This window comes from Urocitellus parryii, chromosome 12, assembly GCF_045843805.1.
Source record: "Urocitellus parryii isolate mUroPar1 chromosome 12, mUroPar1.hap1, whole genome shotgun sequence".
Taxonomy (NCBI): Eukaryota; Metazoa; Chordata; class Mammalia; order Rodentia; family Sciuridae; genus Urocitellus; species Urocitellus parryii.
The window spans coordinates 45586258-45610011 of record NC_135542.1 but is presented as its reverse complement, the minus strand read 5'-3'; positions in this window follow the sequence as shown (position 1 = coordinate 45610011).

The following is a 23754-nucleotide window of genomic DNA, read 5'->3' as shown; positions in this document are numbered from 1 at the left end:
CTAGGGCTGCTCCCGATTCACTGAAGGTGGTGTCCTGAAGGAGAGGAATATTGCACTTGACCTTGGTGGTTCTATCAGAAGGTGTGGGAGAACAAGGAGCCAGATAAATGTTAATCTAAGCTCTTTCCCATGCCCGTGGGTGTTGACTGGTGAAACCCGGCAGGGGATGAGGCATATGGGTGGACAGGGAGTAAGCAGAGCACCTTCAGAAGGCAATTCTTTTCAGGTGACACATCCTTTGCCCAGGGGGACATATAGCAGCCATTCAAACACTTGCCAGAACCCAAAGGGTGGGGAAAAGCCACAGGAGTAGCAGGTCCAGCCATCAAGTGTGAATAAAGTGTGTTGTATAAAAAGAATGAGGATTTTAAGAGGAATCACATGAAATACGGTTTCTCTGTTGCTATAGGTCTCCAAGTCAAGTTGATCTACAGACTAATCACATACGGGTAACCAAGGCTAATTAAAAGTGGTAATCAGGCAGTCTAAGAAAAGAAGTCCGGATGTGTAGAGCTATGAAGCACTCCTTTGCCTCAATGGGCCATACCCACTGCCATGCGTGCCTTCTGCACAGTGGCTGCCGTTCCTTTTGGGTGGATGCATGTGTAAGGAACGTGTCCTCAGCCTGCTCCTGGACCATGACCTGTGCTTCCACACCACAGACAGCACACATCCTCTGCACTCTTCCTGCTGATTTCTACTGACTCTGGATCTAGTGTTCTCCTCATTACTTCCGGCTGCCTTATGAGCAGAGGCACAAACCTTGTTCTTACCCCTAACTCAGCCATGAGATTCCTAGGAGCTGGCCAAGCCTGTCAGACTTAGGGTTTGATGAGGTGGAGATATGGCAGCCTGTCCTTGGGAAGATGGCTCTTGGGTGGCAGGAGGTTCAGAGGTCATGCCAGTGAGATCTGTCCCAAAGGTCAAAAGACTCTGGGAAGTTGTTTGGGCTACAGAGAGAAGGGCCAGGCCTCTCAGAGAAACTTCTAGAAGTCTGACAGAAGGTGTAAACTTCATCAAAATTGGGAGTGAGATCAGGCTCCAGGCCTTGGGGTGCCTTCTCAGGAAACCGAGGCTAAGGACCATTCTTGTTAGATAAGTAATGTTGGTGGTTGAAACAAAGATGTCTCTAGACCCCAGTGGCTTAGTAGAATACAAAGGTCATTTCTCACTCACACAAAGTCCAATGTGGTATTCCTGGTGTCTCTCCAGGTGGCATTAGACATGTTCAGTTGGGATGTTGGCTCCTCCTGCCTTGTGGCTTTGTGTCCCCTAGGGCTGTGGATTGCTCCAACAGGATTCTGTGTCTGGCTGACAGATGGAGAAAGAAGGACTACGCAAGGACCAGGCCTAGAAGGGAACATAGCAGTGCTGCCCATTCTCTAGCCAGAACTCAAGCACATGGCCACACTTAACTGGAGAGGAGGCCGAGGCTTATGCTCTGAGTGTTGTTCCAGGAGAAGGAACTGGGTCTTAGTACATCAGTCTCTGCTGTGCCTGGCATTGACTGTGACTCCTCTGTATACATTATTTGTATCCTGGTGGAGATTTGATATCAGGGGCCCAGCCAGACCCACTGGATACTGGGCTTAGGAGAGCCTGACCTGACCCTCTAATGGAGGTCAGGGGCCTCATACACAGCCCCGCCTGCTTCTCATTGTTTTAGGGCCTGGGCTTGGTAACCTGAGGTTGGATGGCTTTGAGGCCCTCAGGTGCCTGTGGATTAATGGGACATAGAGGGGGAGATGAAGTCCTTGGCCTTGAGACACCACTGCTGGGCCTTCTCCTTACCAAGCCCTCTCTCCAGGCTTACCATCCACTGGCTGGGGAGGGTTTGGGGTCCCCCTTACAGAGCCCCTGGGCAGACGGCAGGTACCAGCTCACCCCCGAGCGCCATCCTCTGAAGTCGCTTTTTATTCACTGTCTTTTCTCCTGTGCTTTTCTGATCCTTTTTTTCTTATGATTTCTCCTGACTTCCTTTTCTTTTCCTCCTAATTGACATTGTGGACAACGTCTGCTGCTAAGTTAAAAGAGTTTATCCAAGCTGACACTCTGTTTATAATCGATCATTTACATTCCAGCCTTCGCGAGGTCCTGCCATGTCTTGACCGCGGCCTGGGTGTTCTCTGCGTGCTTGGCATCGCTCTGTGCGGAGCAAGGGCAGCACAGGTCGAGTCTTCAGTGGGTAAGATCTTGATGAAACCCGGTCTCAGTGTGACAGGCATGCGGACACCATATGAGAATGTTTACTGCTTCATTACCCACAAGGAGCTGCATCTGTGCCATGCTCACGGAAACTAGCCAGGAGTTTGGGGCCAGCAGGATTGGGGGGCTGGGTGATTTTCCCCAGGGAGCTGAACAGCCCCTGAAGATGCAGAGCCCCTTTTCCCTTTCATCAGTGTTGCCTTTATGATGCCTCCAAAGTAGGACAGGGCTGGGAGCCGCGAGGCACATGGCAGCATTGTCTCCCTGCTTCTGTGCAACTTTGGGTAAGTCAGTATTTCTCTTCTGACCTCAATTTTGTCAACTGCATGGCAAGGAGGTCAGGAAAAATGTTACTTAAAGTTCTCAGCTCTGAAATCCACGAATCTTAATTTTGTTGAATAATCTCTCTAGCTCTCCTTTCACCTTGGTACTGGGGATTGAACCCAGGGGTGCTTAGCCACTGAATCACATCCCCAGCTCTTTTTATATTTTGTTTAGAGACAGGGTTTCTCTAAGTTGCTTAGGGCCTCTTTAAGTTGCTGAGGCTGGCTTTGAACTTGCCATCTTCCTGCCTCAGTCTCCTGAGGTGCTGAGATTACAGGTGTGTGCTATTGTGCTTGGCAAGAGCATATTCTTTAAGACTTGAGTTTTCTCATCTTTGAAATGGAGATAAGATCCATTAACCTATTAGAATTTGCAAAGATCAAATGAGGCAAAATATATGAGGGGCTTAACAGAGGACCTGGCTCATCGGCGCTAACAGTTATGTCCGCTGCAGTGCTCATCTCATAGTGGAGCACGGTCTATGATTCCTGGGGAAGGCCCAGCTGATCCTCTGCATAGACAGAGAGCCCTGTATGAGACGGTTGACCAGGCCTGTGGGGCAGTGGCCCACACCCTGGGACCTGGGAGCCACCCATGTTAAGCCATGGATTTTGGGACGATGTTATTTCTGGAGCCAGCAACTGGCTTTGCCCTCCAAGTACAGGAGAAAACCCAAACAGGGCCCGGAGGGGGCAGGCTCTCCGGGTAGAAACAGGCAGACGTGTTTGTCATTAGCTTTCCACGCCAATAATCCTATCTTCCCCCTTTTCTTTGTTGCATTTTTTTTTCTGGTGGCCCGAAGCCAGACAAAACACACCATCTCACAAGCCTCAGCAGCCGATTCTGCCTCCCCACTGCTGGAGTGGGGACTGCCTCCCTAGGAGGAGGCTGTTCAGGAGCTTTTGAGGTCAAGTTGGGACTTGTGTCCAGTCTCTGAGAGCTCCTGGCTAGCAGTGTCCTCCAGTTTTCCCTGCATTTTGCTCCCAAGTGCCAGTGGCCACACCTGTGAAGGCAGGGCAGTGGGAGTAGAGGCCAGGAGACCCCAGAGGCCGCCAGCTCAGGCAGGCCCTTGGCTTTCTGAGGACACATGAATGGGGTCCACTCCACGTAGCTTAGCCCTGACATGGTATCGGAAAGGCTTCATCTTCCTGCTCCTGTTTCTTCCCTGTAGCAGTTTCCTTGTACGAAATATTTGGTCCCATCCCCAGGTGGTATTGGGTCTTGGCACATCCCAATTCCCATTCCCAGAATGTAGATTTGCTAAAACTTCACAAGCCCACACCCAGTGCCAGGCCTTTGCTGGTCCTTCCACTGGGAGAGATGTCAGTTCCTCTTCCCTCTTCCTGATCTGTTAACCCAAAGCCTGTTCTTGGATGTGAAGCTCAGTTCCAGCTGCACCTAGAAGTCTCTTCTGGACTGTTCTGAGAGGTGACCTGCAGCCCTACTCTGACCCCTGGTTGCATTACCTGCTCCATTTTCTCATTGGAAGGTCACCTGATATTACTATTCACGGCTTTATGTGTAAGATCCTATGGGATCCTGCTAGGCACTGAGTTCCCCAGAGGTTTGGCCGTCCCTCTGGCCCATTCCCATGGTGGTATGCAGGCTACATTCCTCTCGCCGTGCATCTTTCTGCCACTGACATTTGGTGATTCACAAATTCATTTGCTCTTTGCAGTCTGTGCAGGCTGGCAGACACCTTCCATGCTTCTGGAGTCCTGGGGAGCCAGGCACAGCATTCCAGCCCCCTTTCCTCCTGTCACCTTCTCATCACACTGGTCCTTTCTTTCTCCTTGCTCAGGTAACGAAGGAATAGGTCGACACATCCGGTGCCAAAGCAGACATGGAACAGGTGAATGAAATGTGAGTCTTTTGTTTGTGCAAATACTTCCATTTTAATTTGCTGGGATTTCACAAACTTGGGGGCTTCAAACAGTAGAAATTCATGGTCTCACAGGTATGGAGGCTGGATGTCCAAAATAGGGGTGTTGGAAGGGCCATTCTCACTCTGATGTCATTAAGGTAGTATCTCTCCCTGGTCTTTTTCCCTACCTTCTGGAAGTTTCCTGGCTTGTGCTGCAAAACTCCAGTCTTCACAGGGTGTCTTCTTTATCTGGACAGCTGTTAAGGTCTATAAACAAGTCAGAAATAACACCTGGTATTTTGCCAGAGAAATGTTAGAGTTCGTAAACAAGTCTGGATGGTGCCTGGCAAAATGTCAGAGGGAGTGGTTTGAGAAGTAACAAAAGCGAGCCATTAAGTGTGGAGAGTCCTTATTGGTTGACTGATGTATCTAGTTTATGCTAATTAAGATAAGCTGTGCAAAATGTATACATAGCTCTGTTGTCCTACAATAAACGGCTCCTACTCCTGCTGTATCAACGTACACAAGTTATTCGTCACCCCCCAGCTATTTTGCTGCAGCCGGACTGCCGCAGACACCAGTAGTGTTGGACTAGGGGCCCACCCTACTCTAGTGTGACCTCTCTGTAGCTACTTACATGTGCAGTGTCTATGTTCAAATAAGATACTGTTCTGAGGTACTGGTAGCTAGGACTTCTGTGTATGCATTTTCTAGGGACATGGTTCAACACACAATTATCATGATAATTTCCAATCTTTATGAGCGAGTCTTAGAATCTTCCTCTTCAGTTCCTCTGGGGAGAGGAGATGGCCTTTCTCTCTGAATGCTTTACCCTGAGAATGTGGACCACTCCTACCTGTCTCTCACATTCTCCTTTAAGCCAACTGAGGCAGGTGGTTTGTGGTGGTTAGGGCTAGTTCTGGTACCTCAAAGCCCACAGGAAGGGCAGTGGTGACTCTCTGAATTCATGATCTGGAACACTTAGCAACTTTTGTCTGTTACTTTGGGCTTTGGTCACAATTCTCCAAAGACAGACTTTCTCCTGTTGATGCATATTTTGTCTTAAGAAAATTCTAACTCTTGCAGGGCAAAATCAGTATCTAAAGCATTTGGGTGTCTCCAGTGTGTAATGCAGCCGTTTCTTTCTGGCTGATTCTTCACTTGGCCAACAGTCCGAGTGTGCATTAAACCCTGTGCTGGGCTTCGGGGAGGCAGAGGTGAGACCTGTTCTCCATCGCGCATTGCCCATAGTCTCACAGGGTCAAAGAGACAGTGTACAAACAAGACGGCCAAGGTTGAGCGCTAGGAGAGGCACAGTGTGGGCGTCCGAGGGATCCCCAAAGCAGCTGATGTAGAAGAGGCCTAGCTCCATCCTCAAGGACTTAAACTCAGCATTTACAAGCACTGTCCTCTCAGTAAAGCACCAGAGGAAAAGAGCGTCTCGGGGTCTTAGGAAGCAAAGGCCCCCAACTGCTACTTGACGAGCACCTGGGAAGCAGCTTCGAGATGTGTCACTTCCCATGGGAGGGTCAGAGCTGTGCAGCCCCTCAGAGGTGGTGACTCGTGAGCCTTGTCCATCTGACATGTCCCGGTCCCAGAGAGTGTTCTTTGAACAGAAAGAGATGGTGGATCAGAGGACTGGGATCCCAGTGGGGACCTCTTCATCCACAGAGCTCCCCTATACAAGGCCATCTGGATGGACACTTACTGTCCTTGACTTTGTGTCTGAGCAGTAGTTTGAGCTTGTAAGACACCTGAAAATTCCCCAAATTTGACCCACAGGAGGAGCAGAGCTCTGACTTCAGGAGCATCGTGCGAGGTGGCCGTGGCCACACTCTTTACAGCTGGGGGAAGCGGTGGGGATTCTTCAGAAGCTGCGCTCTGTCTCAGGCTTCTGCGATTCTTCCTGGGGAAAACCGTCTGGGTCAGTGCAGGTTCTTCAGGTCACCTGGACAGGAGGGGTTTGTAAATTCTTATCTGGAAGCCAGGTCTGTAGCTCCTGAATTATCCCATAAGTAGGGACCACTGTCAGGCCCTGCAGTGACCCCACACCGGCTCTCTGGGGCAACCTTTGGGGTTGAACTTCAGGGAGTATTGACAGCTCTGGCTTCAGCAGGGGCTCTACTGCTAGGGCGAGTGCGTCCTGTGAGCATATACAGTGGGAGGGCACCCACCTTCCACGCATCCTACCCATTAGGACATTTCACAGTTTGTTGTCAATAGCATTTCAAAATGTATTGCTTCCAGGTCCTACAGAGCCCTGAGTAGAAGAAATGCCTTAGGCCAAAGTTACTGTCATTCTAATTATAAATGAGGAAACTGAAGCTTAAAGAAATTTCCGTGGATTGACTTTTATCCCCAACCCCTGGAAATGCATAGACGGAAGCCCCACCCCCAGAGGAGTGGTATTTGAAGGAAGAGCCTTTGGGAGGTAGGTAGATTATGAGGGCAAGGCCCTGGTCAGATGGGATTAGTGCCGTAATAGGAAGAGACACCAGGGATTTGCTTTCTCTGTCTGATCTATGCCCGGCCCCTGAGGACACAGTGAGAAGACAGTAGAATACCAACCAAGAAGAGAGCCCTTACTAGAATCCAGCCATCTGGCACCTTGAACTCCAGAATTGTGAGAAATAAATGTGTTGTTTTAGCTGTCTGGTCTCTGGTATGTGACTGTGGCAGATTGAGTTAAGACAGAAGTCATTTTCTATGTCTACAAGCTGGGAATAAAGAGCCATTTCTATCTAAATCCAGTGCATTTTCCTGGCATGGTGCTGTTTTTATTGAGGTATGTGTTCATTTAACTAACCTCCCTTCTCAAATATTATTGAGCATTTACTATATGAGCCACCTTACATTCTCGTTCATATTCTCCTTCCTCTCCTTTTTGTATGTACTTGTGCATTCTCTTTCCCTCCTCCTCTTTTGCCAACACCATTATGATAGTTTTTAGAACTGTTGGAAGTTATGTTCCCCAGAATGTCACTTAATAGCAATACAAGAAGTCCTCTAGTCTTCTTGGCACACTTTCTGATGAAGTGGAGAAGAAAAATGATATTTCACTTCCTCCTAATTTCTGTTTATACCTTCATGGGTAAGTAGAGGGCCTTGGGGCATATGAATAAGCTTTGTCCCCTCAGCCACCTTGAGACAGTGTTCAAATGACCACCGCCCTAGCAAAATTTGCTCTCCTTCATTGAGTACCTGCAGGTAGTACCTTCCGTTTACTATTGAGTCTCTTTTGAAAATCAGTGAGCAGGAACAGCTGCCTCCAAGGCTCCGGGTGTCCCAGTGTCACCTCTGGGCTACTTTATGCTCCTGGAGCATCTGTTGTATTCTCCAAACCCTGCACAGACCCACATCCTAGGGCCTGTAAATTGGCTGATGGGATCGAAGGCCGAACTGAGCTGTTGCTGCTGGAGCCAGTCAGCGGAGGAACAGGTCAGTTGGAGGGATTAAGGGATTATATGGGATTAAAAAAGGTTCAGACTCCAGAAGACCCCAGATGACATTGTCTGAGAAGCAGGAATCAATGGCCAGTTTCTCTTCATTTTCCAAACTGAGATGAAGACAAGCGTTTCATTGGCTTTTAATTTGATACCAGTGGGGCCTCCCACCCCAATCAAGCCTTCCCCTGCACGTGACCTGGGAATACTTCTGATTCGAGAGGTCGTTCTGTGAGTTCTGAGGGACTCATAGGGGTACAGCATCGGCTCCTTGCACGAGTGATAGTTCTGGCTTTGCCATGGTCCTGTAAAGTGGCCTGTAAGCCAGGGTGTGTGTTACCGCATGCAGATACCTGCGGCTGTGCCCTTGGAGTCTGGAGTCAAATTGCCTTCTCCTGGGGTGAAAATAATACCTGATCTTAAAGGGATGATCGGAGGGCCGATTTCTGCAGAAATTCTCTTCCCAGCCTTCTCTCATCTGTCTGCCCCGTCAAACCTGTGTGTGACCCCAGGCCCTGGCTGTTTTGCCTTCTTTGGGCCTCTCGAGGTCTCTGGGAATGACTCAGGACCCATGATCTCTGTCAGCTCTGGAGTGGGGCCAAGCTCATGCCTTCTTTTCTGCTGTCTTCATTAATACTGGGCTCGCGTCCCGGCATTCCTGAGAAATTGATAGAGACAGAACATCAATTGTAGTTTAGCTCTACAACGGGGAAACTCACGGTGACAGGCTGGCGGATTTTTTTGCCAGGGAAGCCAATGGACCCTCTCCTGGAGCTGCCCAGAGTTGAGGCTCGCTGGGCGCGCGTGAGGTCATTGAGTGGGACAGAAGACAAGAGCAACAAGCCGCTAATCTGCTAATCGCAGCCTGGCTAAGTGATCTTACCTTTGTGCTTGGCTTTCTTGGACCTGATGAAGGGCTGTGCAAGAGAACAGACCCAGGCGCCCCTCTCAGGCTGGAAGGGCACTGAGGTGTGGGAGCTAGAATCCGGTGGGCCAGATGGAGGCCGGGTGAGGCTGTGTGGTGGGGCCTGGAACTCTGCTCCAGGGGAGGGGGCAGCACTGGGCTGAGAGGGGTGCCCTGGGCAGCGTTGGCACAGGCTGGGCCTGCTCAGTGGCTGCCAGGTTCTCTAATTCCTGCGATGTTGGAGAAAACCATGTGGCTGCTTTTCCTCATTTAGGTTTCTTTGAATCTTCTTTGGTCAGGTCAATTTTTGGGAGATGTCCACAGTGAGCTCTTTCTTTCTTTCGAAGTTCTAGGTTGGGAACACAGTGGCCTTTACATAAGAGACAAGCAAGGGAGATGGTGGATCTTGCCTAGACTCACCTGCTGTTCTTGTGTCCTCCATCCTAGCAAGCAACGCCACTGTCCTTCAGTTTGATTCAGACATTTTGGAGTTGTCCCAGGCTCTCTCTCTCTGCCATTTCTACCCCTGCACCGTGACAGGCCTGCTCTCTGTCTCTCTATTGTCTCTTGAAGGTATGTCCATCTCTTTTTCCCCACTTGGCTCCTCCAGTCCAGGCCTCCTTCCCATGCTAGACCACCAAAATCACCTCCCTCTGGTCTCTACTTCTGGTCTTAATAACTGGTTTTCCATCCTTTGGACAGAATCATCCTTCCAAAGTGCCAATCTGACCATGTTACTCCTCTGCTTATACCCTTCAGTAGCTTCCCATGGAAAGTTCTGGATCAGATTCAGACCTCTTTGCCCAACCCATGTGGAATGACCTGGCCCTCCTCTCCTCCTGCTTCACTTCTCATACTGCTGCACTTGACTTGCGGTGTCCTTTCCAGCCACTGTGGGTGTCTCTCCCGGAACATGCCAGGCTTTCTCTGGCCTCTGTTCCTCGGCACACGCTTTCCCTGTGCCTAGACTCTTGCCCTAGTCTCTCGTCCAGCTCTGTCCTTTTTCCAGGTCTTGGTTGGCACATTGTGACCTTTGGGACTGGGTGCAGTCTGACTCCCTCTGTCTAGGCCCATCTTTGGTTTCCAGTTTGGTTTGTATAGTCCCACGTCTTAGGACTGATCACAGTACATAGAAAATGGCTCTTGGTACAGTGGAAGGTAGTGTTTTCCTTCAGAGATGGTACAGAATTCCTGTTGAAGAGGGAATGGCATTTGTTTAGGAAAATATCTTGATAAGTCCCTTGGTTTAGAAAATGAGACTCTTGGGGCCCGGCTTAACAGGACACATGGACACCAAAGAGATTTCCGAACTGTTGTGAATAAGATCTGGGTGGCAGTAGAGGTCCAAGGAGAACAAATTGGAGGAGTCAGATGAAGAGAGGATAATTGACCCACTGTTGGAGTGGTCAAAGAATTTCCAAGACAGAGAACTCACGTTCAGTTAGGGTTACAGGCATTTTTGAGACATAAACCTTTGTCACCTCCCAAAACCTTCAGTAAAGTTGACCCTACACACTATGAACCATATGAGTAAGTAGCATAAGCCCATAAGGGGAGGTGGGCTCATGGCTGGGACTCTCCCATGTCAAAAATAAACACCCAGTGTAACAGTAACACAATGAAGAAAGGCTAAGAATTCAGAGAAGAATGGTGTCACAGGATGAGTTACACTAGGGTGTGAGTTCTTCTTGGAAGGCCTGAGCACATTGAAGGGGCCGTTTGGACTTTACCACGGTTGGGTCGTGGGTTTGGACTAATTTACTTAGGTTTATAAGTGGGGGGACCTCAGTTGGTACCTGGGTTCCAATTCCTCGTGTACGTCTTCACTAAGATAAACCTACAGAGAATGCATGTGTCCATTACACTCTCCTCATACTGAGCTCAAAAAATGGGTATGAAATGACCAAAGGAAGGAAAAATCATAAAGTGTGAAGTACTAGGTCCTCTGCAGGAGCTGTTTGAGGTTTCAGAAATATCTGGGGCAACTGAGCTCCATGCAGGCAATGGGAAGCAGGGGGCTCTCAGGTCCTGCAGATGCCACTCCTTCTGTGCGCAAGAGCTGCCCCACAGGAAGACTCTTTCCAAGCACATCCTGCCTGAGAATGGAACTGGGCTTAACAGGACCAGGACACTGCACACAGGGGAGGAGGTGCAGGTAGCAGCAGGAAGGTCTGGCAGGGGAGCAGGTTTTGCATGAGCCAGGACTAGATGGCTGGGAAACTCATATGGACGCTTTGGTTTTATCTCCATTGTCATCAGGGAGGCGTGGTCCCTGCTCTCAAGGTATTCACTGCCCCTCTGGGAAGTAGGACACAACAGTGGGGACCATGCACGGCACGGTGCCATGATGAGTTGACTTTGGCAGCCCAGATAGGATGATCTGCGATCCCATGGGCACCGTCAGGTCTGCTTGGTGTGGCACCTGGAGAGCCAGATAGTGGAGCCCAGGACCAGGCAGTCACAAGTCTCTGAGGTTTCTGCTTTCTCCGATGGTCGGTTTGCTTTTTCATCTGCTGTTCTTGTTTCATTACCTTTAATTAGTCTTACGATGCTCATATTTGAGGTCACCTTTCAAAAAATAGGACCATCCTCAACATATTAGAATTTTGTAATGACCTAGATATCAAGAATCAACATGAGTCTGCTTTTGCCTTTCCACGTGGGAAATGGCTGGGTGTCTCTAAACCTATAGTCAAACAAATGCCTTGTGATGGTCTTCATCAAATCACCTTTTACCATACGATGGATGTTCGTTTCCTCCATCCCCCCGCCCCTCCAAAAAAAAATGTGTGTCCGTGGAGCAACCGGATCAAGTGAACAAGCTGGGACATTCTTGCTGAACTCAGTTGTCCTGGGCCCACCTCATGGCTGATAGTCTTCAATCAGATTCCTCTTCTCTGTTCCTTGGAAATCTTCCTTCAGAACTCCTCCTAACCCGGGTCCTTGGGGACCTCACCCCCTCGGGAGGCCAGTGTGGGAGCAGTTCTTTGGAAAGCTGGCCTGGGAACGACTAGAGGGAAGAGTGTTTATCTTTTCCTCTCCCAGAAAGGTCACAGGAAAACCTTTGCTAAGGACAAGCTTTTTGGAAGGATCTATGGCAGGCTTTGGCCTGGACCCCTCAATGTGGCGGCCTCCTTTGGGAAGTTGGGGTGTCTGCAGCAGCAAGAGCAGCACCCTCAGCCTCGGGGAGGTGCCACCCCCACTCCCCATCAAGGGATGCCTGCCTTCCCTTGGGCCAGGTGGGAGTCTATCTTCCTTAGGAATAAATCTGCCTTGAGAAGCCTTCCTGCATCCTCCCCCCCACCCCAGGGTGTTCCTATGGTCCAGCAAGGCAGCTCCAGCGTTAGTTCCACCCCAGCCTCTCTGACCTGTCTGCAGAGCCTTCCAGACTGCATTCAGTCCCCAGCCACCTTGCCTTGGCTCAAGTCATCCTCTTGCTTGGGAAAATCTCTCTCTTCCTCTAGGCCCGGCTGACTCACTCTCCCTGTGAGACTCAGCTCAGTTCCCAGTGCTTTGGGGAAGGCTTCCCTGGCCCCTGGGTTGGGGAAGGTGCCTCCTCTGAGCTCCCCCCATGCCTTGTGCCTCGTCCTACCCCAGTCCTGGCTGCAGCCACATTCTGTTGCAATGAAGGGTTTACTTCTTTGTCTTTTTCAGGAGACCACCAACCCTGGAGGAAAGGGAAGAGATTCAATGTGGAATCTTCCCACTCAGAGCCATATCCAGCCCATAGGATGCTCAGGAAATGCTTGTTGAATATAAAAGGGAGGAGGATAGGGGAGTGAGGGGAGGGGAGAGAGATAAGGGAAAGGGAGGGAGAGTGGGGAGAGAGAGAGCGAGAGCCAGCACACTATGATTTGGGGGCAGCTGTTGGGAGTGGGGCATGATCTCAGTGCTATTTGTCTTCTCATTGTCTGTTGGCAGGACCTTTCCACGTTACGCTGAGGGACTGAGCCAGGGCTTAGCTGCCTTGGGCTTCTCAAATGACCCTAGGGCTGTAGGTGCCTATGTCTCCATGTGCCTGGCTCCGTTTGCAACTAGTTGGGAAACTCTTCCTAAGGTTCTCTCCTTCTCCCCTCTAGACAGACAGACTGCTTTAGCTTGGCTCATCCACTCTCTTTGCCAAGCATGTCTTCCATTTTGCACGCCCCCCCCGCCCCGCCATCTTTGTTCATGCATCCTCCCTTCTTGGGATCTCCATTTCTGCCTTTGCTTTCTCTGTGGACTCTTTACTGTTTCTTGAGACCTTCCAGCCCCCATTTCTAGGAGTCCTACACTTTCACAGCTCTCTGCCCACTAGTCCTCTTCTCCTCTTGGTCCTCTGGCCTTCAGTCTGAACTCCATGTCATTCTTCACTATTCGTAATTTGCCAGTGACCAAATATCCCTGTCTCCCCAGAGAGCAGCAAATGAATTGCTGACCAAAGACTCAATTGTGTCTCCCCGACTCTGCAGTCAGTCCTGGCCAGTGCTCAGGGGATATTCTGCTTGATGCAAGTTGAGCCCAGAGCTGCATAGAGGACAGAGATGGGAGTAACGAGGAGTAGAAAAGGCAGGCATTGGCCCTGGGGGATTTCGGGATTTTCTATTCAATAATTCTCTACCTGGAATGTCACCATTCATGAGTATGTCCTCTTGGAGACAGCCTTTGTGACAAAGGAGATGCAGCAGGAATAGACTCTCACTCTACTGCTCTGAGGCCGGTTTATGGCCAGGAGAACATCAGCAGGAAGGGATGGAGCCGGAGGAGGAGGCCTGGAGAAGACCCAGCCCCTGACTCCTCCACAGCTGTGAGGGCTGGTCCACCTGCACTAGGTTGAGAGAAGACCCAGAGAGCCCTGGACCTCCCCCTGCTCTGCTGATAAAACTGAGACTCCCCATTCTAATCTGGAGAGGGCACTGCAAACAAAGTGCTTATTTGAAAGGTCCCCTGGAGCTGTCCTTATGGGATCAAGAGGCAGAAAATAGTTTAATGAGGACACCAGCCTGCAGGTGCACCTGTGCTAATTCTGCAGACAAAGACACTAACCTGACAGCTCAGAGAGGAAGGGGCCATTAAGCCTCTTTGGGGAGACATCAGTCCTGCAGGGCAGACAGGATCACCACACCGAAGCAGGAGGCACATAGACAAGGCAGTGTGGGGACGCTGCCCTGTCAGCCTGGCTTGTTAGCTGGCTCCCATAGCAGCTCACCAGTGTCCATGGGACCCAGTGGCCGCTCCTCAGCAAACTGGGGCAGCAGGGAACCTTGGAGGTGGTGAGGAGACACCCAGAGCATGGAAGTTGGGGAGAACAGGTTAGAAATTCTAGCAGGATTCAGGGCAGATGGAGAGTCCAGTGCAAAAGCTCTTAGAGATTTGAAACTGTGACTCATACTAAGAAATATATTTATCATACTCCTTCACACCCCCCACCACTCTTTCTCTCTCTGTATATATATACACACACTTCTTTATGACTGAAAAAAATTATATTTTGCTATTTAAAAATGCTTGTGATCCACTGCAATTATGTCATAGAGTCATTGATGAACTGCTTCTGAAAAATGCAAATCAGGCCGATGGAAGATTGAGTTGGGGAGTAAGAGGGCTTCCAGGCCTGGGGGAGATGGCACAGCCTTGCCTTGCCTCTGTACCTGTTCAGTGGGAGCAATTGTGCTTCCTTCTAGGGTCTGTTGCAGAAGTTCAATGAAAACATCTGAGTAAAGTACTCAGCATCGGGATGACATAGTAAGCCTTTAGCAACATTAGAGATGATGATGAGGAGGAGGATGACAGCCATCCTGTCCTTGGAGTGGGAATTCTGCAGTCCGCATGGCTCTACCTTCTTCTCGACAGCCACTCCTGCTTCCGGCCACATCTGTCACTGTTTGAAAGCTGCAGTTCCTCAAAGAAGAGGGATGTACTTTGAGCAAGGACGAGTGGGATCAGAGCTTTGCCAGGGGGCTGCAGTCCAGTTGGGACCTACATTAGTGACACTGTGATGTGTTTTCAGCCTGGAAAGATTCTCCTGCACTCCCCATGATAAACAGATGGAAATAAGGGACGGCAATCTGAGAAACGGGCCAGATGCTAGTTAAAAAAAAAAAAAAAAAGGCAAAGAGAAAGGTCAAGGATGGGGAGAGGCCACCTGAAAAATAATGGTAGACCAGAGTCAGAGCACACAATGGCCACCAGGCGGCTCCGTGTCTTGAAAGTCTTTCTTGATCCTCACTCTTAGCTTTCTTTGTGTGCAGTGAGGAGCTTGGAGACTCCCTCTCTTCCAACTGTTCCGGCTCCCTCGCCCTGACATGGGAGGGGATGGGAGACAGGAGGGAGAGGTACGCTTTGGGAGGCTTGCTGCTGAGCTGCCGGGGCTGTAGTGGACAGGCCAGACACCTGGTAAGGGACCTCTCAGACCTGTGGGGGAGGGGCTGGTCACCTGGCTTGGGGCTGAGCTGTCACAACCATTTTTGGACACAGCCAAGAAGACACCCTCTTTGGAGTCCTTCAGTTTCCCTGCTGGGTTTGTGTTGTGTATTTGGTGCGTCTGAAGAAAACAGCTGTCTCTTCTGCCCTCCCCTTCCTGTCAGATGTTCTGACATGGCTTCCCCCTTTCTCCTAAAGCGGACCTGGGACAGTGGTGTCAGGGTGAGCCATGGGTCGAAAAGTAGGAGTGAGGGCAGGCAGTGCAGGGCAGGCCCCGTCTGGGCTCCTGGGCACACTAAGAAGGTCTCAGAGGTCTCAGTACGTATTGTTGAGGGCCTCGTCGTGGGTCCTTGGAGGCCTGGTCTGGGGGGAATTCAGAGGGTGCCCTGCTCATTTCTGGTACACAGGTATCTGACAATTCTGAGGGAGACGTCAGGATACGTCTGGTCTCTTGTGACCTTGTGGCTCTCTGTGGTTGTGTGTCCCCAATTTCCTGGTCAGTGCCTCTCTCTCAGGTTCTGACCAATGGCAGCTCCCTCTGGACCTGGGAGCCTTGAGTGACACCCAGCTGTGGCTCACGCAGCCTCGTGCTGCTCCTCACCCCTGGCCAGACGCCTGGTGGGTGCTTGCTGGTGCCACCAATAACACTGGGCTGAAGTGGAAGCCCAGAGAATTCTTCTTTTGTTAGGTGTAAGTCTCTTTTTGAGATATCCCTCTAAAAATAGCAGCCTGGAAGAGTTGCTTGATGTGCACTGCCCACCCCTAACCCAGCTCAGGGCCCAGCCTCTGCAGACCAGAGCCCAGGACAGGACTTGGCTAAGTGGAGTCAGAGACTGTTCTTTTCCCAGTCTCTTCCCATCTTCCTTTTTAAAGACACGTGCAGTTGGTTATGAGGAAGAGCCAACCAACACTGCTGCTTTGGAGAGTCTTCTTGCCCTAACCCTATGCTGTGGAGCAGACAGGCCCGGGCCTTGACCTCTGGGGCTCCTCTGACCTGGTGATGTCCTTGAAGGGGGGAGTGTCACCAAGGCAGGAAGGAGCCTGTTGCCTTCTGGCTGTGGTTGCCCAGCAGGGGAAAGGCCAAGGGCCTGATGGAGAACTGAAGCTGGCCTCAAGCTCTCTGGAGTCTCCGCCTTGGGAGCAGAGGGAGGTGCAGGATGAGCTCTTCCTGCACACTCAGGTGTGGGGGGGGGGTGTCAAGGACTTGGGCCTGGGGTCACAGGTCATAGGAAGGACACCAGCAGCAGCGTCTTTTCACTTGTGGGTCTGGCTGGGGGCTGGGGCTGGAACAGTGTCCACTGGAGGGCACTGCGGCACCACCCTGGCCGCCTCCAGCAGCCCCTCTGCCCTAGGAGAGCAGCAGGCCCAGGAGCTGCAGCCGCCTCAGCTCCAAGGATACAGAGACCTGCAGGCTTCTGCCTGCCTAGTGGCCATCCCGAGGGCTGGAGCCTCCAGCAGTGTGCTCTGACACATGTGCTCGCCCCTCCCACACCTTCACACCTTTGTTCACATGGCACACACCACCCACCTGCTCCCTGTCATTTGCATCATAACCCAGGCATCTCTACCCTCCCAGGGTCACACCCACTCACAACCCTTGATGGGACACATGGACTGTCACCCACTTCACTCACTCACAGGCATGTGCACGCATGCACGCAAGCACCTACATGTGCACACACGCACGTGCACGCCCGCACACACACATGAGCACACACACGTGCATGCACATACACACACACATGCACACACTTGTGCACATGCATGCACACACACGCTGGCGCTGCACTTGTGCAGGGTGCGCTGCAACACGACCCACCCCAGCCATGTGCCTCCCACATGCGGGCTGCCGGGAGCAGCTGTGTGGCGGGGCTGAGGTAATGTCAAGAAATTTCGTGTTATATTTAAAATGACACCTGTAAAAATAATCTGCAATTTGTAATTTAAATACTGTAATACTCAATTATGTGGGCTGACAGGAAGTGTCCCAGTGGTTTTGGAGAGCAGCATTCTTGTGTGCCACTACCCTGCAGTGTGCAGGGAGCGGTGAGGTGGGGATGAGCCCAGCCTCCCTCTGGGTGGCCCTCGGGCGTGCAGAACTGGGCGCCCAGGGGCTCCCATGCCCTGAGCGGGTGCTGACCACATGCCCCTGGGCCACCCCTCTCCCAGCTGCTTCTAGTAACAAAGGCAACCGAACCAGTGTCCACCCTGGAGGGGCGGGGAGGCCCTGCTGGGGCTGTCCACAGTCACTAACAGCTCACTGCCCCCGTTTAATAGCCCTCAGAATAGTGGCCCCAAGCCACAGTCCCTCGGCGTCACACAACGTTCCACAGCCTGCCACCCCTTCTCCCGACCCCCGCCTGGGTCTGCAGCCAATGTCCACCTGTACCAGGCCCCAGCCCAGGCCCCAGCCCCAGGGACCCTCTCGCCAAGCTTTCTTCCTCCTGGCACCCAGCCCTCACCCAGGCACAGAGAGCAGGTTCACCCAGATCGCTGCTCCGCCTCAGCCGCGGCCCGCCATCCCTGCTCTCCTCATGGTCCTTGTCTCAGGCTCCAGCCTCAGCCTGAGCCCGCTGCCCCCAGCAGCCCACGAGTCCGCCTGAGCTGCAGACCCAGGGACACGCGGGTCTGCGGGTGTCTGTCATGCTGAGGGGGCCAACGCCGAGCATCTCACCTCTCTCCCTGACCTGCCCCCTCCCTCTTCTGCTCTGTGCCTGTGAGTGACTGTGGCCCTGCCTGACCACCCTAGAGAGCAGCCCACGGCTCCTGGCTCCCCAGCTGCTTTGCCCTCCCCGTCTCCCCGGCCAGTTGGTACCAAGTCTTGCCCTTTCCCCCTCAGCTGCCTCTGCAGCCTGACTCTGTCCAGCTGTCCCCGGGAGTCCCAGGCCAGTCTCCTTCCCTCTGATTCACTTTCTTCCCCACAGAAGTAGAGGGACCCTCCTGAGCACCGCTGTCCAGTGGAGCCTTCTGTGATGGTGGGAATGGCCTATGTCTGTCCTAGGGGCGCCTTGAAGTGTGGCTGGTGCCACCAAGAAACCCTGTTCTAATTTAATTTGTTTTTCACTAATCTAGGTAAACACATGGAGCTAGTCACCATCACATGGGACATTGAGAACAGAGGCTCGCCTCTGTGGCACTGCCTGGTGGCCCCGCCGTGCCCTCCTTCTCGTGCTTCACAGCCTGCCTTCTGCCGTGGGTGCACCAACCTAGCGGGTCTCCCAAACTTCCCTGAGGTGAGTGTTCTTGTTTGGCCACGGTTGGGTTGGGGCTCCTACTGGTTCCTGGACCTGCAGGCATGTTCCCTGAGGCCCTCAGGACTCTGTGGGCCTCTCCCACCCTGGGCACCTCCCCAGTTTCCCCAGGCTCGTAAGGACTGTTAGGGTCTGTAAACAAGTCAAGATGGCACCTGGCATTTTGCAGAGGGAGTGGTTTGTGAAGTAACCGCCAGCGAGCCATGGAGTGTGGAGATTCCTTATTGGTTGACTGCTGTATCTAGTTTATGTTAATTAAGATAAGCTGTGTGGAGTGTATATATGCCCCTCCTGTCCTACAATAAACGGCTCCCACTCCTGCTGTATCAATGTACACAAGTTGCTCCCTGCCCTTCCCCGGTTATTTTGTTGCAGCCGGACTGCGGCAAGGACTATGCACTTTAGTACCCGGCAGCACACTCGTCTGTCTGTCTCTGCCACTCCCTCTGCCCATTCCGGACATCCACCTCCTTGTGGCAAGAACTGTTCGGCCCATGGTGGTGCTGTGCACCCACCTCTGCATCTCACACATAGCAGGTGCTCAGCCAGTGTTTGCTGAATCTGGGTGGGCCAGACGCTGTGGAAATGGAAATGCTGTGGGGCCGGACGCTGTGGCTCTCTCAGCAACAGTGTCGGGGAAGCCCAGTTGAGATGGGTGCAGAACAGAGGTCTTTACATTCTTGGGTTCTCTCCTGAAGGCCTCACTTTGCAAAGAAAGGGTGGGGTCATGCCTTCTGATTGACAGCACACAGCTTCCTCGTCCCTTTCTTTGACTTTCTCCTGCCTTCGCTCTGGCCCTGTGGACAGTCACTGTGCCTGGACCAGAGGAGGGCTGGGTTATGGGAGCATCTTCCTGTCTGCAGGATGCTTAGACAAGTATGGCCCCTGTGTGCGGCTTTGTCTGGCAACCCTAGGCCTCTGCCTCTCTCCTGTTCCAAGGCTGAAGGCAGCAGGGGGCGGGGGGCCTTCTGCACGGGAGGGCAGGTGTCAACTCCCATTGACCGAAAGCCCTCTGGGTTCCCGGTAGTTCCCTGGAGGCCTTGCATGTATTTTACCAATCTTCCCTGCAAACATCAAGGGTGACAGCAATGCTCCTGCTCTACACCTGTGGCAGCTGGTTCAGAGAAATAGGGTCACTGTCCCAAGTTCATAAGTACATGAAGAGCAGGAATTCTCATCGGGTCTTAGGGGGCCGCCAGACACACTCCGTGTTGACCGTGGCTCAGCGTGGAGTGTCTCAGAGCTCACCAGGTCCTTGCAGGTTCATGTCCCTTCCCTACAGAGTTCATGTCACCCCTGTGAAGTGGGCGGGGTAGGGACTGTGAGTCCCATTTCGAGGATGAGGAATGGAAGCTCAGAACTAAGAGGTTTCTTTAGGTTGTGTCTGGCGTGTTGAGAGGGTGGGGCATCCTGGGTCACCGACACTCAGACTCTGTCCAGGAGAATGAGCGGAGGCTGAGGTCACTGTCCCATGGGCCGTGGGTGCCCTTCCTGTCCACGGCCTTGGGTTCTTTCTTTTCATAGCGCACTCAGCGGGAGAAATGTTTTTTTAGACCTTGCCTTTGGATTTCTGCATTTTTCTTTCTTCACACCAGACCCGGCATCTCTACAACTGGCTATTCTTGGAAGGTTGCTTGGGAGAATGGGCTTTGTTTGGATTTCTCCTCTCCCTGGAGGGGTAGGTGGGGGAGCTGGGAGCCAGTGGGTTTTCCCATTCTTCTTGAGAGGCCGCCTATTCATGGCCATATCCCCAGCCCTTAGTCCAAGTTGGGTAAATAGAAAGCATTTTGTAAATAAGTAGTGAATTCCTTAATTCTTAATTATTTCTTTGTAATTAATTGAGGTAAGATTACATACTGTATAATGCACAGAACTGCACAGTCCAGTGAGTTCTACCTAATGCGTGTGCCCTTGTAGCCAGGACCCCAGTGAGAGTTAAAATATTTTCATAACCCAGGAAATTTCCCTGTGCCTCTCTCCTCCAATTCCTCCTGCCCCACAGTAAAAAACATTATTCCGAATACTATCCTCACAGATTCGTTTTGCCTGTTTTTGAAATTCAGAAGAAAATTAGAGCAAACAACATGAGCTCCTTTACCTCTGTCTCCTTTAGCTTCACACAGAAATTTATTCCTGCCGTGTATGGTAGCTGTCCCTCCCTTTTCATGGCTACATACTATTCCGCCAGTGAGTCTACCTCTATTCTTTGTCCATTTTCCCCTTGATGTACTTTTGAGTCGTTCCCAGTTTGGAGCGTTTATGAATAATGCTGGAAGTATTCACATAGAGATCTTCCTGTGGACCACATTTTTCTTTCTTTCAGGTTATTACACAGAAATGAAATTGCTGGCACATACTTAAGATATTTTCCAAAATAGTTATATCACCTTACACTTCTACCAGCAGAGTCTGAGAAATTCAGTTATTCTGCTTCCTTTTTGACATTTGATTCTGATGGCGTTTTCAAGTTGGATCATTCTAGTGGGTGTTTAGATGTAAGTCATCGTGGTTTTTTTACAGGGGTGGGGTACCAGGGATTAAACTTGGGGCATTTGACCACCGAGCCACATCCTCAGCCCTATTTTGTATTTTATTTAGAGACAGGGTCTTACTAGCACCTCACTTTTGCTGAGGCTGGCTTTGAACTTGTGATCCTCCTGCCTCAGCCTCGCGAGCCACTGGGATTACAGGAGTGTGGATCTAAATCTAAGCCTGCTGTACGTCCTGTGCCTGGCTCAGGGTGGTTTTAATTTGCATTACCCTGGTTACTAATCGCGTTGATCATCTTTTTATACATCTATTGGCACTGAGATTTCTTCTTTGTGAAGTGTTTACCTAAATCTTTTCCCATTTTTATGGTGTATTTTAAAAATGGATTTGTGGGAATTAAAAAATATATAGCCTGGATTCCAGTTCTTTGTTGAATAATGTATGTGAATGTCTTCTTTTGGCTTATCTTTTCATTTTTTAATATGAGTTTTAATGAGCAGAAGTCCACTTTATCATTTTTTTCTGATAGTATCTTTCATGCTCTGTCTAGGGAATTGTTGCCTACTTTCTGGTCTTAAATGTATTATACATTTTTTTTTTTTGCTTTTCTTAATGGTTTTAGCTTTTTAAGTTTAGGTTTGGAAGAAAAATTCTTGATGGAATTCTTGTGTAAGGCATGAGTTGTGGACCAAGGTTCAGTGTTTGGTGGATCACTCTGCAGGAAGCATTTGCTGATCACCCTCTTGCTATAGGAAGCGGCCGGTCATTCGCCTCTTCTCCGAGGGCAGCCCAAGACGGCAGTCCTTAGCAGCCTCCAGTATAAGACCAGTTCCCTGCCTCATGGGGGCATTTCCATAGGGATAAGTAAGCAGTACTCATAATGGCGTCCTACTTGCTCAGATGGCAACTCGTTGGAATTTAGGGGGAGAGTTGTCTCCTTTGAGGCCAAGGAACATTTCTTAGAGGAGGAGATTCATTCAATCTGTGCGTGTCCCTCTGTACACATATCTCTCTGTACACATATCTATATCTCCATCCACTCTATGTCTGTCCACGTCTAATCTGCATCCAGACTTGGATCTAAATCTAAGCCTGCTGTACGTCCAGGTCTGTGTTTATGTCTTTCTGTGTCTCCAGGAACCTCTGAGCTTAGGAACAGCGAACAGACTCAGGCTGTCCTGAGCTTGGTGGCACCATGTGAGCAACCCAGGAGGGCCGGGCACAGGACTGTTCTTCCAGCCTTCTGGCAGTCGTGCCTACTGTCCCTGTGTAAGCCGTGGCCCCCTGGGGAGCAGCACCTACCTGGCCATCAGAACTCAGGCTAAGTCTACCCTCGCACCGAGGGAAACTGGGCCCATCTCTGCCTCCTGTGGTGAGCCACTGGCTCAGGTAGATGCACAACTGGTTCTGGGACCTGACCTCTCTCTCTGCTTACTCCTTCCCGTTATCTTGGAGCTGGGGAGCTCACAGCCTCTCCTTTCTGAGCTCTTGCAGTGCTTTTCCACGCTGTGACCATTTGTGAGTCCTCCGAGGGACCAGAGGTGGACAGAGTGTCAGCCCTTGCTGACTTCCCTGATAGATCCGGTCATTATTAGGTCACTGAAGATTTACTTCTGATAACTGATGGGACATTTGAGGACATGGGCTGTGTTTTGGTGACCTAGGTATCCCACATGCAACGAGTCGACAGCTTGAACCATGCTCCGTGAGCAGCAGAGCCTCCAGATGGCTGGAGTTCTCGCTCCGCAGGGCCAACCTAGAGTTCTGAGCCCAGTCAATTGCTCTAACCAAAACTTCTCAGGTTAAGTAACTTCTGCTTTTTGAGGGGCCTGGATGCTTTCTGAATTCTCGTTTTCTTTTAGAGAACTCACCTCCTCCCCCAGGACTCTCAGATGCAGGGGTGTGGAGCCATATTGCAGAAGAACGCTGTGGAGGCTCAGCCTGGTTTGGTCCTGACAGAATGCTGGGAGTGTCTGCCTACTCCATAGACCCTACCCCAAACCAGGGAACTATGGTCCAAACAGGGCTCTCACATTCCAGGCGCAGGGCCGTGTGGGTACAGGTGGAGGTCCGTGGGTGGGGCAGGTCCTGGAGGGACCCAGGACGGCGTCTGTTGGCCTGCGTCCTCAGGTCATGGCGAAGCCGGAGTCCTCTGGTTTCTCTCGTGGGTTTCCATGGACACACCCCTTAGTTCCCAGTGCTGGTGTCCCCAGGGATCTCTGAGTGTGACTCTCTCACCCCATCATTGGCAGCGAGCGCTGCTGATGGGGCTGGACCCGTGGCTGTGAGAGTCCCCGCCACCCGGCATGCCCTGGAGGGAGGACCCCTTGAGCATGCTGTTCTTCTCCTTGGAGCCTGAGTGTCCCTTGAAATCAGAGTGTCTCTGTTTATTTTCTCAGACCCTTAGTGATGGGTTCCTGCTGACTTAGAGGGAAGCTATGTGTTCCACGGAGGAGGCCGTGAGGAGCTGTTTTTTTAATCCAAATTTGGGGAAGTCTTCATGGCCCCTGAGTTCTCCTGGGGGCCTGGGCAAAGCTCAGCTCCCATCTGTGGCTACCACTGGGGGGACTTGGGACAGGAGGGTGAGTCCTGAGGTTCTGGCCCAGCCAACCTGGGAGCCTGGGAGCTGAGAGTGAACTTGGGTCTCCGCCATGGCTCCCTGACCTGCCCCCTGGAAGCCAGAGTGACTCATGCACATGTCGACAGCCAGCTCAGGCTCTGTTGGTGTGTCTCTGCTTGGTCGGTCCTTTCTATAATTCAAGCCTCACTCATGGATGCCTGGCCCATGTGGCTTCTTCTAGAAAGTTCTCCCTGACTACCTCTGTCCAATTTAACAACCACCCTGCATTGGGATGTGCTGGATTTTGGTTC